Source organism: Eriocheir sinensis, chromosome 18, assembly GCF_024679095.1.
Source record: "Eriocheir sinensis breed Jianghai 21 chromosome 18, ASM2467909v1, whole genome shotgun sequence".
Taxonomy (NCBI): domain Eukaryota; kingdom Metazoa; phylum Arthropoda; class Malacostraca; order Decapoda; family Varunidae; genus Eriocheir; species Eriocheir sinensis.
In genome coordinates, this window is record NC_066526.1 from 15,136,365 (window position 1) to 15,150,318 (window position 13,954).

Sequence of the window (13,954 nt, forward strand, 5' to 3'; positions counted from 1 at the left end):
CAGGTGCGCAATACTGCCTCCACACGTGTCATGATCCATATTGCTTCACCTGCGTGTGTGTGTGTGTGTGTGTGTGTGTGTGTGTGTGTGTGTGTGTGTGTGTGTGTGTGTGTGTGTGTGTGTGTCCTTCCTTACCATTTCCCTTCACTCCTCCCTCCTTTCTTACCTTCCTCTTTTTCTCCTTCCTCAGTAACTCCTTCCCTCTATCTCTTCTCCCTCGCCCTCATTCCTTAAAATAACTCCTGTCTCTCCTCCTCATCCTCATCCTCCTCCTCCTTCCTTTCTTAACCTACTTGTGTGTGTGGGTGTGTCTGTCTGTCTGTCTGTCTGTCTGTCTGTCTGTCTTTCCTAACCTGTAACGTGTTTTTGCGAGCTCCTCCTCCTCCTCCTCCTTCTGCTTGTGGGTGTGTGGGTGTGTCTGTCTTTCCTAACCTGCACGTGTCTCTGCGAGGGTTTCCAGCTGACCTACATCGGCGTGGGAAATCACGGAGGGAGAAAAATCGAGGAATTGCGTCACATATTATTTCCCGCGGCTCGTGGAGAATTTTTCTGCGTGATATTTTGCCGTCTGAATATTATTATTTTGCCTGCTAATTATGGCGTGGGGCTAATAGCGAGGCGGGCGGCTGATTGCGAGCTTTTGTACCCTTAATTACGGCGCCTTTTGCCAGAGGGAGAGAGAAGAGTAGAGAAGAGAAGAGAAGAGAAGAGAAGAGAGAAAGGAAAAGAAAAAAAAGATATAATGAAAAAGAAGAGAAAGAAAAGATAAAATAAAAAAAGAAGAGAAATAACTGTCTCCTTTGCTGTAAATAAAAAAAAAACGGAAAAAGAAAGGGGAGAGAAAGGAGAAGAGAAGGAAGAGAAGAAATGAGAAAAAAAAAGGTGTGAAGAAAAAGAAGTGAAAGAAAAGATTAAAAGAAAAAGGAGAGAAACAAAAGAAAAAAAGAAGAGAGAGAGAGAGAGAGAGAGAGAGAGAGTAAATATGTGAGTGCTTCTTGGTGTTATTTTCATTACTTTCCCTTTTAATTTGCTTTACCTTGAATATGTGTGTGTTTGTGTGTGTATTTATGTGTGTGTGTGTGTGTGTGTGTGTGTGTGTGTGTGTGTGTGTGTGTGTGTGTGTGTGTGTGTGTGTGTGTGTGTGTGTGTGTGTGTGTGTGTGTGTGTGTGTGTGTGTATGTGTGTGTGTGTGTGTGTGTGTGTGTGTGTGTGTGTGTGTGTCCAAGCAAAATATTCCCTCTCTCCCTTTCCTCCTACAAACAGTTCCCCTTCATGCAGTCTTCCCAGCGCCTCCTACAGACCTCATGCACTCCAGCTCCTTAAGGCACAGTATCCTCTCCGCCTTGGTTTATGTGGATCGCTCCCCTCCAGGCTGCAAGGGGCATGTTCATAGCCTCCACTTACTTCTCGAGGCTCATACTGCCGGGAAAGAAGGGAGGGAGAGGGAGAGAGAGAGGAAGGCAAATCAGAGTCTCCTGTTGCACTGCTAAGATAATCTGGTTTGCATAATGAAGTGGAGCTGCTGATACTACTGCTTCTACTACAACTATTTATTTTCTGCTTACTTTCTCTAAACGTTTTTATTATTATTATTATTATTATTATTATTATTATTATTATTATTATTATTATTATGATAAGCTACCAAAGCCTCCCTCCAAGGTGCAGATTCAACAGTATGAACAACACAAAATACCAAAAGCTACTGGAGAGACAAAGGCAACGAATATTTAAGAAACTTTCCAGTCAAAGCCAAAAGGATGAAAAATAAAATTACTGTTAAAAAAAAAAAACATTCACACGAGACTTAAATGTAGAAATGTCTGCAGAAAGGACAAGCTCATTGGGTAACTGATTCCTTATATTTGTCAACGACGGAAGAAAACATCGTGAGAATTGTGTCGTATAAAAATTCATGGGATTAAAAGCAACATCGTTTTGACTAAGAGCAAACCTCGTGACCCGGGCAGGACTAAAAGGATCAGGCAAAGCATTGTGTAAGGGACTCCGATTATTCTTGATTATTTTTTTTTTCTTATCCACCTCTTACTTATTTTCCTTATTTTCCTACTTTCCTACAGTGTTCCCAATTCTACTACTACTGCTGCTACTACTACTACTACTACTACTACTACTACTACTACTACTACTATTACTACTACTACCACTACTTCGAATGTGTCTGTGCTTGTTTCTGTGTTGCTGGAAGTTGCATCATTTCCACGCGTGCAAGAGTTTCATCACCACAATCCGTGCTCGCGTCAGCTCCGCATTCCACGAACTCCCGCGGCGTTTAGTGTAGGAAGACGACGTGTTGACCAGCGTTTCTGCGTCGTGCCAGCCTGTAAAGGGGAAGGCAACCGAGCCGTAAACCCCGGAGGAGAAGACTGAATGAGCGAAGCAGTTGGCCAGGAGAGCTTTGAGCAAGATTAAGAAAGAAGGAAATGAAGGAGGAGTAGAAGGAGGACTTGAGAAGAGACGAGAGTTATTGAGGAAGGAAGGCAAGGGGAGAAATAGAAGGAAGGAAGAAGGAGAAAGAGAGGTAGGAAAGGAGGGGGGAGTGAAGGTAATTACTGATGAAGGAAGGCAAGGGAAGAGATAGAAGGAAGGGATCACCGAGGAAGGAGAAAGAGAGATAGGAAAGGAGGGGGAAGTGGAGGTAATTACTGAGGAAGGAAGGCAAGGGAAAGAGGTAGGAAGAGACAGATGACAGAAGTAAAGAAGGGAGGAAGGAACTATTGAGGAAGGAAGAGGAGGGCGAGAGAAAGAGAAAGTAGGAAAGAATCACCAGGAGGGTAATAGAAGGAGTAAAGTCTTATGGCGCCTCCTCCTTCGTTTCCTCCTCCTCCTTCTCCTCCTCCATTTATAGACCTTCTTCCTTTCTTCTCTTTCTCAACCATTTCTCTCATTCATTCCATATCTTCCATTCCCTCGTCTACTTCTTCAACATCTTCCTTCCCTTCTCCATTTTCATTCTTCCTTGCTTCCCTTCTCTTCCATTTTCCTTTCCCTTTCTCCTTCCCTTTCTCCTTATTTTCTTTCCACCTTTCCTTCCTTTCTCCTTTTCTTATTTTCTCATTTCCTTTCTTTCTACCTAGCTGCCTAACGTTCCCGACCTCCCCACCCTTCTCCTTCACTCTCCCTTTCTTCCTCCCTCCCTCCCTCCCTCCCTCTCCCCACCCTCACGGCTGATCAGTAGGGCTCACCTGACGCCTGATGGGACAGGTGAGTTTCGCTTGGCCAGGTAAGTAGGTGAGGAGGTCGGCGTCAAGGTGAACACACACACACACACACACACACACACACACACACACACACACACACACACACACACACACACACACACACACACACATACACACACACACAATGGGTTCAAGACTGTAACATTCAAAGTCTCATTAGTAAGTTTTGCATAATTCTCTCTCTCTCTCTCTCTCTCTCTCTCTCTCTCTCTCTCTCCTTTTCCCATTTTCCTAACATCTCCAACTCGAGTCTTTTCTCCTCATCCTTTCAGAGGGAAATAATAATCTTTTTCCTCCGTGCCAGAAAGGAAAAAATTATGTCAGTCTGAGTGGTTGGTATGACTAATTCTTGTGCTCTCCGTGTCCTGTGCCAAGCGCCTCTCCACCTCGTTAAGTTCTCGTGTTTCTCTGCTTTTCTTCTCTCTAATGTTTCTCTCCTAATACCTTGCCTCTGTTTCTTCCTCTCCCTTTGCCATCTTTTTCCTCTTGTCCTCTCTTTGGTATCCTCTTCTTTTGATTCTCTTTTGTCTGTTTCTCTTTTGTTTTCTGTTTTCTTTTCTTCTCCCTTTCTCAGATTTTTAATTAGTGTTTCTTTGTCTTTATTTCTCTTTTTCTTTCTTTAATGTCTAATCCCTCCTTTCTTCTTTCTATCCCGCCCTGTCTTTTTTTCTCTTTTTCCCTTCCTCTTTTCATCCTCCGTTCTCCTTTATCTCCTACGTGTTTCTTTTCTCTTCCCTTTCTCTGTTTTATCCTCCGTTCTTTCCCTTTTTCGTCGCTTATCTCTTGTTTTCTCTCTTTCTCCTGTTATTCTCTATTTCACTTTTCTCTGTTTTTTATTCATATTTTTCTTCTTTTTCCTCATCTTTTTCTTCATCTTCGCATTCGTCTTCGTCTTCTTCTTTTTCTTCTTCTTCTTCTTTTTTCTTCTGCTTCTTCTTTTTTATTCTGCTTCTTCCTTTATTCACCTTCTCTGTCTCTCCCCTGTCGCATATCTCGTCTTCTCCCTTTCTCCGTTCATTCTCCTTTTCACTTTTCTGTTTCTCATCTCTGTCTCTCCCCTGTCGCATATCTCCTCTTTTCCCTTTTTCTGTTTATTCTCTTTTTCAATTTTCTCTTTTTCTCATCTCTGTCTCTCCCCGCCCTGTCTCTCCCCTGTCGCATATCTCGTCTTCTCCCTTTTCTCCGTATATTCCCTATTTCACGTTCCTCTATTTCTCATCTGTCTCTCCCCTGTGACTACATAACTACCTGCAGATGCTCCTTCCGGCAGAGAAATGTTAAAAAAGGCTCCTGAAAGAATTACCGTGCAGCGCCGCCTCCGTGTGTGCCCTCAGCATCGTCTGGTTCACTCTCTCTTAATTCTCTTGACGGTTTCACTTTCCTTCGCTTTTTTTTTTTTTTTTTTTTTTTGGCAGGCTCCTCTTCTTTATGCAGCGTCTGAGAAGTAAGCCACTTTCCTTTTTTCTCCTTCTTCTTTGTCTTCGTCTTCTTTTTTTCTATTTTATTTTTATTTTTCTTCTTTTTTCTCATCTTTTTCTTCGTCTTCTCATTCGTCTTCGTCTTCTTCGTCTTCTCCTTCTTCTTCTCCTTCTTCTTTCTTCTGCTTCTTCCTTTATTCACCTTCTTTTTATCCTCCTTCTTTGCTCCTCCTTCTCCTCCTCCTCCTCTTCCTGCCCTAAGTGCGGTTTCTTCTTTCACCTCACTCTGAATTCTCCCTCAAACCAAATTGCTCTTTCCTCTCTTCTCCTTCCATTTGGTCCTCCTCCTCCTCCTCCTCCTCCCCTCTGCTTCTCTCGCTCTCTCCTCCTTTCTCAATTTCGCCTCCAATTTTTTTCTTCCTCGCTCTGTTTCTTTTCTCCTTCCCTTCACTTTGATTCTTTCTCACTCTCTCTCCCTCCCTCCCTCCCACCATCATTGCCTTTTATCCTTCCCTCCCTCCCTCCCTCCCTCCCCCCTTCTCCTCTCCTCTTCTTCCCTTTCTCTTTCTTTTCCTTTAAGACATGCAATTCCCAGCTCATGTCCTTCAGCTGACGTGTGTGTGTGTGTGTGTGTGTGTGTGTGTGTGTGTGTGTGTGTGTGTGTGTGTGTGTGTGTGTGTGTGTGTGTGTGTGTGTGTGTGTGTGTGTGTGTGTGTGTGTGTGTGTGTGTGTGTGTGTGTGTGTGTGTGTGTGTGTGTGTGTGTGTGTGTGTGTGTGTGTGTGTGTGTGTGTGTGTGTGTGTGTGTTTGTGTTTGAAGTAGATAACTCTACACAACTGTTACTTTGGATATTAATGGAATGTTACACACACACACACACACACACACACACACACACACACACACACACACACACACACACACACACACACACACACACATACACACACACTACAAGAGAGAGAGAGAGAGAGAGAGAGAGAGAGAGAGAGAGAGAGAGAGAGAGAGAGAGAGAGAGAGAGAGAGAGAGAGAGAGAGAGAGAGAGAGAGAGAGAGAGAGAGAGAGAGACACCACAATCCTCTCAATGCACCACACACACACAAAAAAAAAACTTAAATACCTGTTTATACCCTTTTCTGCCACTAAAACTAATCTAGGGATCTTAATCTTTTCAGGTAAACACCGCGGGTAGAGAGAGAGCTCGACCCAAACAAAGACTTTAGCGCCTGCACCCACCTGTAATATAGTAACTCACCTGGGTTGGAAGGTACAGTAGAGACTCATTTGTTCCTTTGTTTTTTTCTGATATTTATTAACCTTTGGCTCTGTTATTTATATTATTGTTCGCTGCTGGCGTTTATATTCTGTAGCATGGCGGGGCACGAAGCCAAGCTGGGAGGGAAAGTGGAGAGAAGGGAGAGGGAAAGTAGGAGGGGAGAGGAAGGGGAGAGGGAAGAGAGCAATAGGGAAAGCAAATATGAGGAGAGAGGAATGTGTTTTGAGGGTGGAGAGAGGGGAAGGAGAGGAGCACAGATGAATCAAGGAAAGGAAAGGGGAAGAACACCTTTAATAAATGTTACGAGTATACACATAGAAGAAAAGATGAAGAAGAGGGAAAATGCGGAGGAGAGTAAACGGGAGAAAGAGAAAGAGGAGATGAGAGAGGAGGATGGGGAAAGGAGGAGAGAGGAATATGTGCGGGGTATGGTAGAGGAAAAAAGAGAGAAGAGAGTGAAATAATGGATACCAGAGGATGAGAAAGGAGGATAAAGATAGGAAAGGGAGGGGAAGAGAGAGAGAGAGAGAGAGAGAGAGAGAGAGAGAGAGAGAGAGAGAGAGAGAGGATATTGGAAAACAGGTGAAGGAGGATGTTTTACGGAGGGGTGGAGGTGGGAAAGGATGAGAGGGAAAGGGAATGTATTGAAGCGTAGGGAAGATTGGTATGTGAAAGGAAGTAAGAGGAATTGAAGGATTGAAGGAAGAGGAGAAATCGTATCAGGAGGAAGTAGGAGAGGCGACGGAAGGGTAAGAGGATGCATGAAGATGTATGAAGAGGAAGAGGAAGAGAAACTGAAAGAGAAAGAGGAGGAGGAGGAGGAGCAGGAGATGTTGTATTATATTTCAGTGTTACGGTGATGTTGGTTATTGAGGTTGTGACATTTATAGAACTCCGCAGGAAAGGAAAAAAAATAATGATAGTGACGAAAACACGTTGATAGGGAGCTACAAGGAGACTACATATGCGTATCTAATATGTTTTTGTGATGTTAGGGCCACACGCTCCCTCCCTTCCGTGTTATGGCAACGAGACAAGCGCTGAATGGAACGGTTATATCTAAAATGCTTGACACGGTTTCTGGTCCCCTCGCTTCCCTCCATGTATTCACCAGAAACCAAAAGGAAATCAGAGTCATCATAGCTGAAAATCGCTACCCAATTGCTGGGCTGAAACGGAGGTCTTTTTATGATTTTGCAAGATTAGTTATTAGGTTTTACTTTTATCTCTTATCGTGTGTGTGTGTGTGATTTGGAGTAAGTTCAAGAGGAAGGTTCTACAGAAATAGGAGAGAGTTATCGTTTTCAGGTGTATTATTCAAAGGTTTATGTATCCTTTTTGTGTGTGTGTGAAGAAAGAAAGTCCATTTTTTTATGTGTGAATGAAGAAAGAAAGTATAGTTTTGTTTTTTGTGAGTGAAGAAAGAAAGTCCAGTTTTGTTTTTTTGTGTGTGAAGAAAGAAAGTCCAGCTTTGTTTTTTGTGAGTGAAGAAAGAAAGTCCAGATTTATTTTTTGTGAGTGAAGAAAGAAAGTCCAGTTTTATTTTTTGTGAGTGAAAAAAGAAAGTACAGTTTTATTTTTTTCCACTATGTAAAAGTGAAAAGAAGAAGTGAAGGGAGAAAGAATAGAAGCTGTACTAAGAATTATTAAACAGAAAACGGCCTATAAAAATAGCTGATGTGAGAAGCGAAAATATCATAATACCGACCAAAGATTCAAAGAGATTTTTCATGTATTTTTGGCCAACTTTTTCATTTCTTTGCGTTTTTTCTGAGTCGAGTTCATCCGAGGCTACATTTAGACGTCCCGGGCGAAGGAAGTGTCAAGGGAAAGACGTCCTTCGGGAGTCCCAGAACGAAGGCGAAAAAAACAACTTCACGCTCCTGGTCACTTCAGAAGATCCGTATCCATTAACAAGGAGTGGGCTGGGTTTCTCTCTCTCTCTCTCTCTCTCTCTCTCTCTCTCTCTCTCTCTCTCTCTCTCTCTATCTCTCTCTCTATCTCTCTATCTCTTCTCTCTTCACATCCCCAGAGGAGGAGGAGGAGGAGGAGGAGGAGGAGGAGGAGGAGGAAGATGGGCAGGATTAAGTGAGGTCAGTGGAAAAAAGTACTGCAAGATTATCCTACTTTTTCCCCTTTTCCTCACCTTTCTCTCTCCTTTGCAAGGCTTAACTCGTGAACTTTTACACTTCAGAGAGAGAGAGAGAGAGAGAGAGAGAGAGAGAGAGAGAGAGAATGGGGGCTGTCTGTTCCTGTCGAGCGCGCATTGGGGGCATCAGCGGCACAGGGGTCAGATAACAGCCTGGTCTTTATGCATATCTCACCTGCATCTCTGTCGCGCCTTATCTCGCGACTCCCACCCTGCCCCGACCCACTCTCTCCTGATGCTGACGATGATGATGATGATGATGCTAATGGCGGTGGCAGTGGCGGAGAAGGAGGAGGAGGAGGAGTAGGAGGAGGAGGAAGAGGAGGACAATATGTTAGGTGTATAGTTGATAAATGTGAAGAAGTGAGTTTGAGTGCTTTGAAATATCGATGTAAAGAGTAAGAAAGATGAAGATAGTTTAGGCTCAGGGTTTGTTTGCCTCTTTTTTTGTGTTGTTTTGATCTTGTTTAATGTGATGATATAGTTGTGTTGCAGTGTTGGCAGAGGATTTTAATAGCGAGTAAAGTATGTATGTGTGTGTTTGTGTTAATGTTGCTCTGAGTATAATTAAATAAGGAGGATCATATTCGTGTTATTTGGTGTATAAGTTGACGTGTGGTTGTGTGTTGCTGTGAGTATAATTAAATAAGGAGGGTCATATTCGTGTTATTCAGTGTATAAGTTGACTTCTGTGTTGCGTGTGTTACTGAATACGGAAGACAGTGTTGCAGTAATGAGGGCGGCCCGGCAATGCTCCTTCCCTCTCATTGCAGGCTGAAGTGTTTCCCAAAGTGGCTGTTAGGTGAATATAATGAAGCGTGGATCTGCCTTGACATCACCCAGATGCGAGAGAGAGAGAGAGAGAGAGAGAGAGAGAGAGAGAACTGGAACTGCATCTTACCATTCCTCCTTCAACTAAAACTATACTCCCTTCATCTCTCTTTCTCTCTCTCTCTCAAATAGAAAAGTAGAGACAAAAATAGAGAAATATGAAAACATGAAGATAAAACAAAACAAAGAGGGAAAGAGGGTGATAAAGAGAAGCGAGAGAGAGAGAGAGAGAGAGAGAGAGAGAGAGAGAGAGAGAGAGAGAGAGAGAGAGAGAGAGAGAGAGAGGTTGATAAAGAAAACAGAAAAAGGGAGTGTGTGTTAGAGAAAGCGAATTACAAAAAAAAGACAGAGAGGGCAATGAAAAAAAAACAAAGAGGAAGTGTGTGCCAGAGAGGGAGAGAGAGAAAGAGAAAGAGAGAGAGGGGCTTCCCGTACTAGTTCTGGCGGTACAATCATCATCATCGGCATCATCAGGAGTGCCCATAGGTAGCAACGGACCCAGGTGAGTCACACGCTGATGAACCGGTCCGTCAGGTGTAGGGGCCACGGGTGTAGATTAGCGGCGATCAGGAGAGAGAGAGAGAGAGAGAGAGAGAGAGAGAGAGAGAGAGATACTACACACACACACACACACACACACACATACACGGAAAAGAGAGAGGTGTACTCACAGACGTATAGCAATTGACAAACAGACAGACAGGTTGACAGACAGACAGACAGAAAGAAAGAGGCAGACGCAGAGGTAAACTGACATAGACAGGCACAGATACACAGACAGACAGACAGACAGAAAGCCAAACACGCACTTCACTTCATTGTAATGGGAAACACATACCCAGACGCAGTTCGCTTGTTCATGAATCGAAAAGTGAGCAAAAAAAAAAAAAACACGTTGAACATCTCGTTACACACGTTACCTTTCTTCGCCGTGTTTGCTTCTCGTTATCCCGCCAAACACGTGACTCCAGGTGTGTGCTCGTGATTACTTTCCCAGCAGGTGAACCAAGAAGGGCTCTCAGGTATTGTGGGAAAACACCTGCCCCTGTAAACACCTGAGAATAGACAATGTTCAGTACTTCATGGGTAGGAGGAAGGGGGGGGCGGGGGATCTGTGTGTGTGTGTGTGTGTGTGTGTGTGTGTGTGTGTGTGTGTGTGTTTGGGAGCTAAAAATACCCTCACGAATCGATACCTTTTTGTATGCGCAGGGACGAGAGAGAGAGAGAGAGAGAGAGAGAGAGAGAGAGAGAGAGGAGGGGGGTGGAGGGGGTGGGAAACAGATATAGACAGAGACACAGACAGACGGACATTAAAAGAAAAGAACACTAATATTGAAGGCGAAAAATGTCAAAGAACTCGACGGGAAACAAACGATTCGTAAAATAATAGACAAAATGGAGAGAATGGAAGTAAAAACGGAAAAAAATACATGATGGAGATAAGGGGAAGAAAATATTTAACGACGAAACAGCATAAAGAAACGCTGAGAAAATAAAATAATGGAAACATGATAAAACATAATAATTTGTGAAAGTGTAAAGAAAAATAAGAGAAAGAATGAAGAAAAAAACATGCATAGAAAACAAGACGGTAAAAAGAGAGTGAAAAGGAATTATAACCAAACTATGACGAATAAATTAAAACACGTGTAGAAGAGAAACAGAAGGAAAAACACAAGTGGAAAATAAGGGAAATAAAACAAATATGCAAAACGACAAAACAAAAAATAGGCCGTAGGAAGCAAATAAAGAAAGTAGGAGCAGGTGAACACTAAAGAAAATAAGGAAAAATATAAATCAAAAGAAAAACTAACAGAAATTGAACGAAGGGAAGACGAGAGGGCGTGTATATAAGGGTGAGAGAAGCAACACATAAGAAATCAACACAAAGCTCTCTAAAACGAGGCGAACAGGACCTGACACAACACAGGGCAGGGCAGTCACCTCACATCGTCCGTCTGGGGAGATTAAGTTTCCTCAGGACCATAAGGGTAGCATCTTCTCCTCCTCCTCCTCCTCCACTCTTCTCCCTTATGCACTCTCCTCTCTTCTCCTCCTCCTCTTCCTCCTCCTCCTAGCTTCACTTTACTTCTACACCCTCCTTCCTTCTCTTCCTCCTCCTCCTCCTTCTCTTAGCCGTTTTATCCTTCCTCGCGTTTGTTCTCATTTCTGCCTCATCCTGATTTATTTTTTTTATCTTCATCGTCATCGTTCTCCTCATTTTCCTGTAGCTCACTTTCTCCTCATCGTCTTCTTCATGGTCCTTTTCCTTCTCCTCCTTCTTTTATCTTCTTCGTCATCCTTCTTCCCTCCCTCGTGTATTATTTTCTTTACATCGTTCTCTTCCTGATCCATCTCTTCGTACGCCTCCTCCTTATTGTCATTTTTCAGAGTCTTCCTCCTCGTCTTGTTCTTTCTACTTAAAACTTCTGCTCCTTCTCCTCTTTCTCTTTTTCCTCATCATTCTTTTCCACTTATCCCTCTTCTTCCTTCTCCGCCACTTAGTTCTCCTCCACCTCCTTCTCCTCCTATGCCAGAATACATTACGTGTCTGGATTTTGAGGTTCCGGGACAGAAGACGCTCGTTACGGCCTTGCCACCAGCAGGACGATATGTCTTGTCTCACCCGCGGGAGGTTACTGACCCCTCTGCTGCCCCTTCGTGGCCCTCTCCGTGGTTCTGGCGGGGCTTTAGCGGCGCGTATGTAAAGGCTTTGTCACTCCCTTTCATGTTTGGTCTCCTGCGTCGCTTGGGTGGGTTTAAAAAGGGGAAGAAAGAAGTTTTTAGAGGATTTTTGAGGAGGTTCAATTTTAGTTTCGTTTGCTCATATTTGTTTTGATTTCTTGAGAGAGAGAGAAAGAGAGAGAGAGAGAGAGAGAGAGAGAGACTGACTAGAATATTCACTTCCTCCCCTTCTGCAGCGTCATCAGAAAGGAATGGAAGCAGAAAGGAACAGCATAAGAAGCGAAGAATGATGATGGGGACGGCCAGTGGAAGGGAGTGTGAGGAAAGGAACGGTGAGGAGGAGGAGGAGGAGGAGGAGGAGGGAAGACGATGAGGGAGGTGTCTTGGAGGAATAATGGAGACAGAAAGTGTGGTGAGTCGTCCCTCGTCTGTTGCTGAGGAGAGGAAGAGGAGGAGGAGGAGGAGGAAGGAGGAAAGAGGAAGAAGGAGGAAGACAAGAAATGAGAGGTGAGAGGATGAGAAGAAGAGGATGCAAGAGGGAAGAGGTAAGAAGGAGAAGGAGAAGGAGGAGGAAGAGGAAATAGGAGAAGGAAAACGAGAGGAAGGAAACTCTAACTCTCTCTCTCTCTCCCTCTACCTCTCTCTCTCTCTCTCCTCCTCCCTTCCTCTCTCCCTCTCCATCTCTTTCTCCTCTTCGTCCAATTGCCTCTTTGTCTCTATCCAGTTGTTGTTATTGTTCCCATTTTTCTTGGGCCTTTTTCTGATCGGGTTTCGCCGCCCTCTTCCCGTTTTCTTTTTCGGGGGGAGACGCAAGGAAACACATTTTTGAAGGGGAAGGAAAACGCGACATAGGACACCCATTACAAGAGGCCCCAGGTATACCTGTCAACACACACACACACACACGCACACACACACACACACACACACACACACACACACACACACACACACACACACACACACACACACACTTCACCATTTCCTCCCCTATGAATTATTCGGTTTAATCTATCGCTTAATCTATCACCGGAGTTTATGGCCGTGCGACTCGCGTTGACGGCCCGGCATACCTTGAGACTCACCTGCCCTGCCCACCTGCCCTGCCCACCTGCCACTAAATTACTGCCGCTATCAATCACTGCATAATGCTCGATGTACAGGAATTGGACCAAGGCACAGAACTGGAGGAGGAGGAGAAGGAAGAGGAGGAAACAAGAGGAGCAGAAGGAGGAGGAGGATAAGGAAGAGAAGGGGATGGTGGAGGAAATGAAGGAGGTCGAGGCAAGGTAGAAAGGACGAAGAGGAGGAGGAGGAGGAGGAGAGTAATTTGACGAATGAAGAAGATGAAAGGAAGGTAAAGAGAGGAAGCATAGATGGAGGAGGAAGAAGAAGGAAATGGTCCAAATGTTAAGAGATCAAGGAGACAAAATGAGAATTGAGAGAACGAAGAGGAGGAGGAGGAGGAGGAGGAGGGGTAGATGAAAGAAAAATAGATATAAAAAAGGAAGAAGGAAAAGACGGAATAGAAAGAAATGAAAAAAAAAGGCAGATACGATCAACAGCTAAGTTACAGGTAAAAAAGAAAAGGTAGAGGAGGAAAAGGAGAAGGAGGAAGAGACTGTAAGGTAGATGTAACAGTAAATCAAACAAATTAACGAAAAAAAATACCATATAGTCCGTTGCTAAAGAGAGAATAAAGTTAGGTTAGCACAGTAGAGGTACGGAGGAGTAACGCACTTCAAGAATTTATTAGCAGAAGAAAAGGTGATTACAGGTACGCGCAGTAAGAGAGAGAGAGAGAGAGAGAGAGAGAGAGAGAGAGAGAGAGAGAGAGAGAGAGAGAGAGAGAGAGAAGAGAAGAGAAGAGAAGAGAAGAGAAGAGAAGAGAAGAGAAGAGAAGAGAAGAGAAGAGAAGAAAGGAAAGGAAAGGAAAGACAAGCAAAGGAAAGGGAAGCAAACGAAAGGAATGGAATGGAACGGAAAGGAAAGGAAAAGAAAAGAAGAGAAGCAAATCGAGAAAAACAAAGATAGAGGATGACAAAATGAAAGAAAATAATAGAATAGAACATACAGGAATAGCGAATATGGATGTAAAAAAAAGAGAAATAGGACGAGAGAGAGAGAGAGAGAGAGAGAGAGAGAGAGAACGACTAAAGAGGAAAAGGAGCGAAGTGGACCATGCACGATAAGAAATAAATTGGATAAGGGACGATAAGACGATGATAGAAAGAGAAAGGGGAAGAGAATGACACAGACAGAAAGAGGAGGAGGAGAAGGAGGAAGAGGAGGAGGAGAAAGAGGAAGAGGAGGAGGAAAACAAGAGGAATGAATTCGAAGAAGATACATA

The 13,954-nt window shown here is 43.7% G+C and overlaps 1 protein-coding gene across 1 annotated transcript in view; it reads left to right on the forward strand.

Annotated features, from left to right (window-relative positions):
* LOC127000362 (leucine-rich repeat-containing G-protein coupled receptor 5-like) overlaps positions 1 to 13,954 on the forward strand; it is a 176,376-nt gene that overhangs the window by 17,225 nt on the left and 145,197 nt on the right. The window contains exon 2 of the mRNA XM_050863996.1: positions 5,839 to 5,930. The gene's annotated coding sequence lies outside the window, so the exon portion shown is untranslated. The remainder of the gene's footprint in view (positions 1 to 5,838; positions 5,931 to 13,954) is intronic.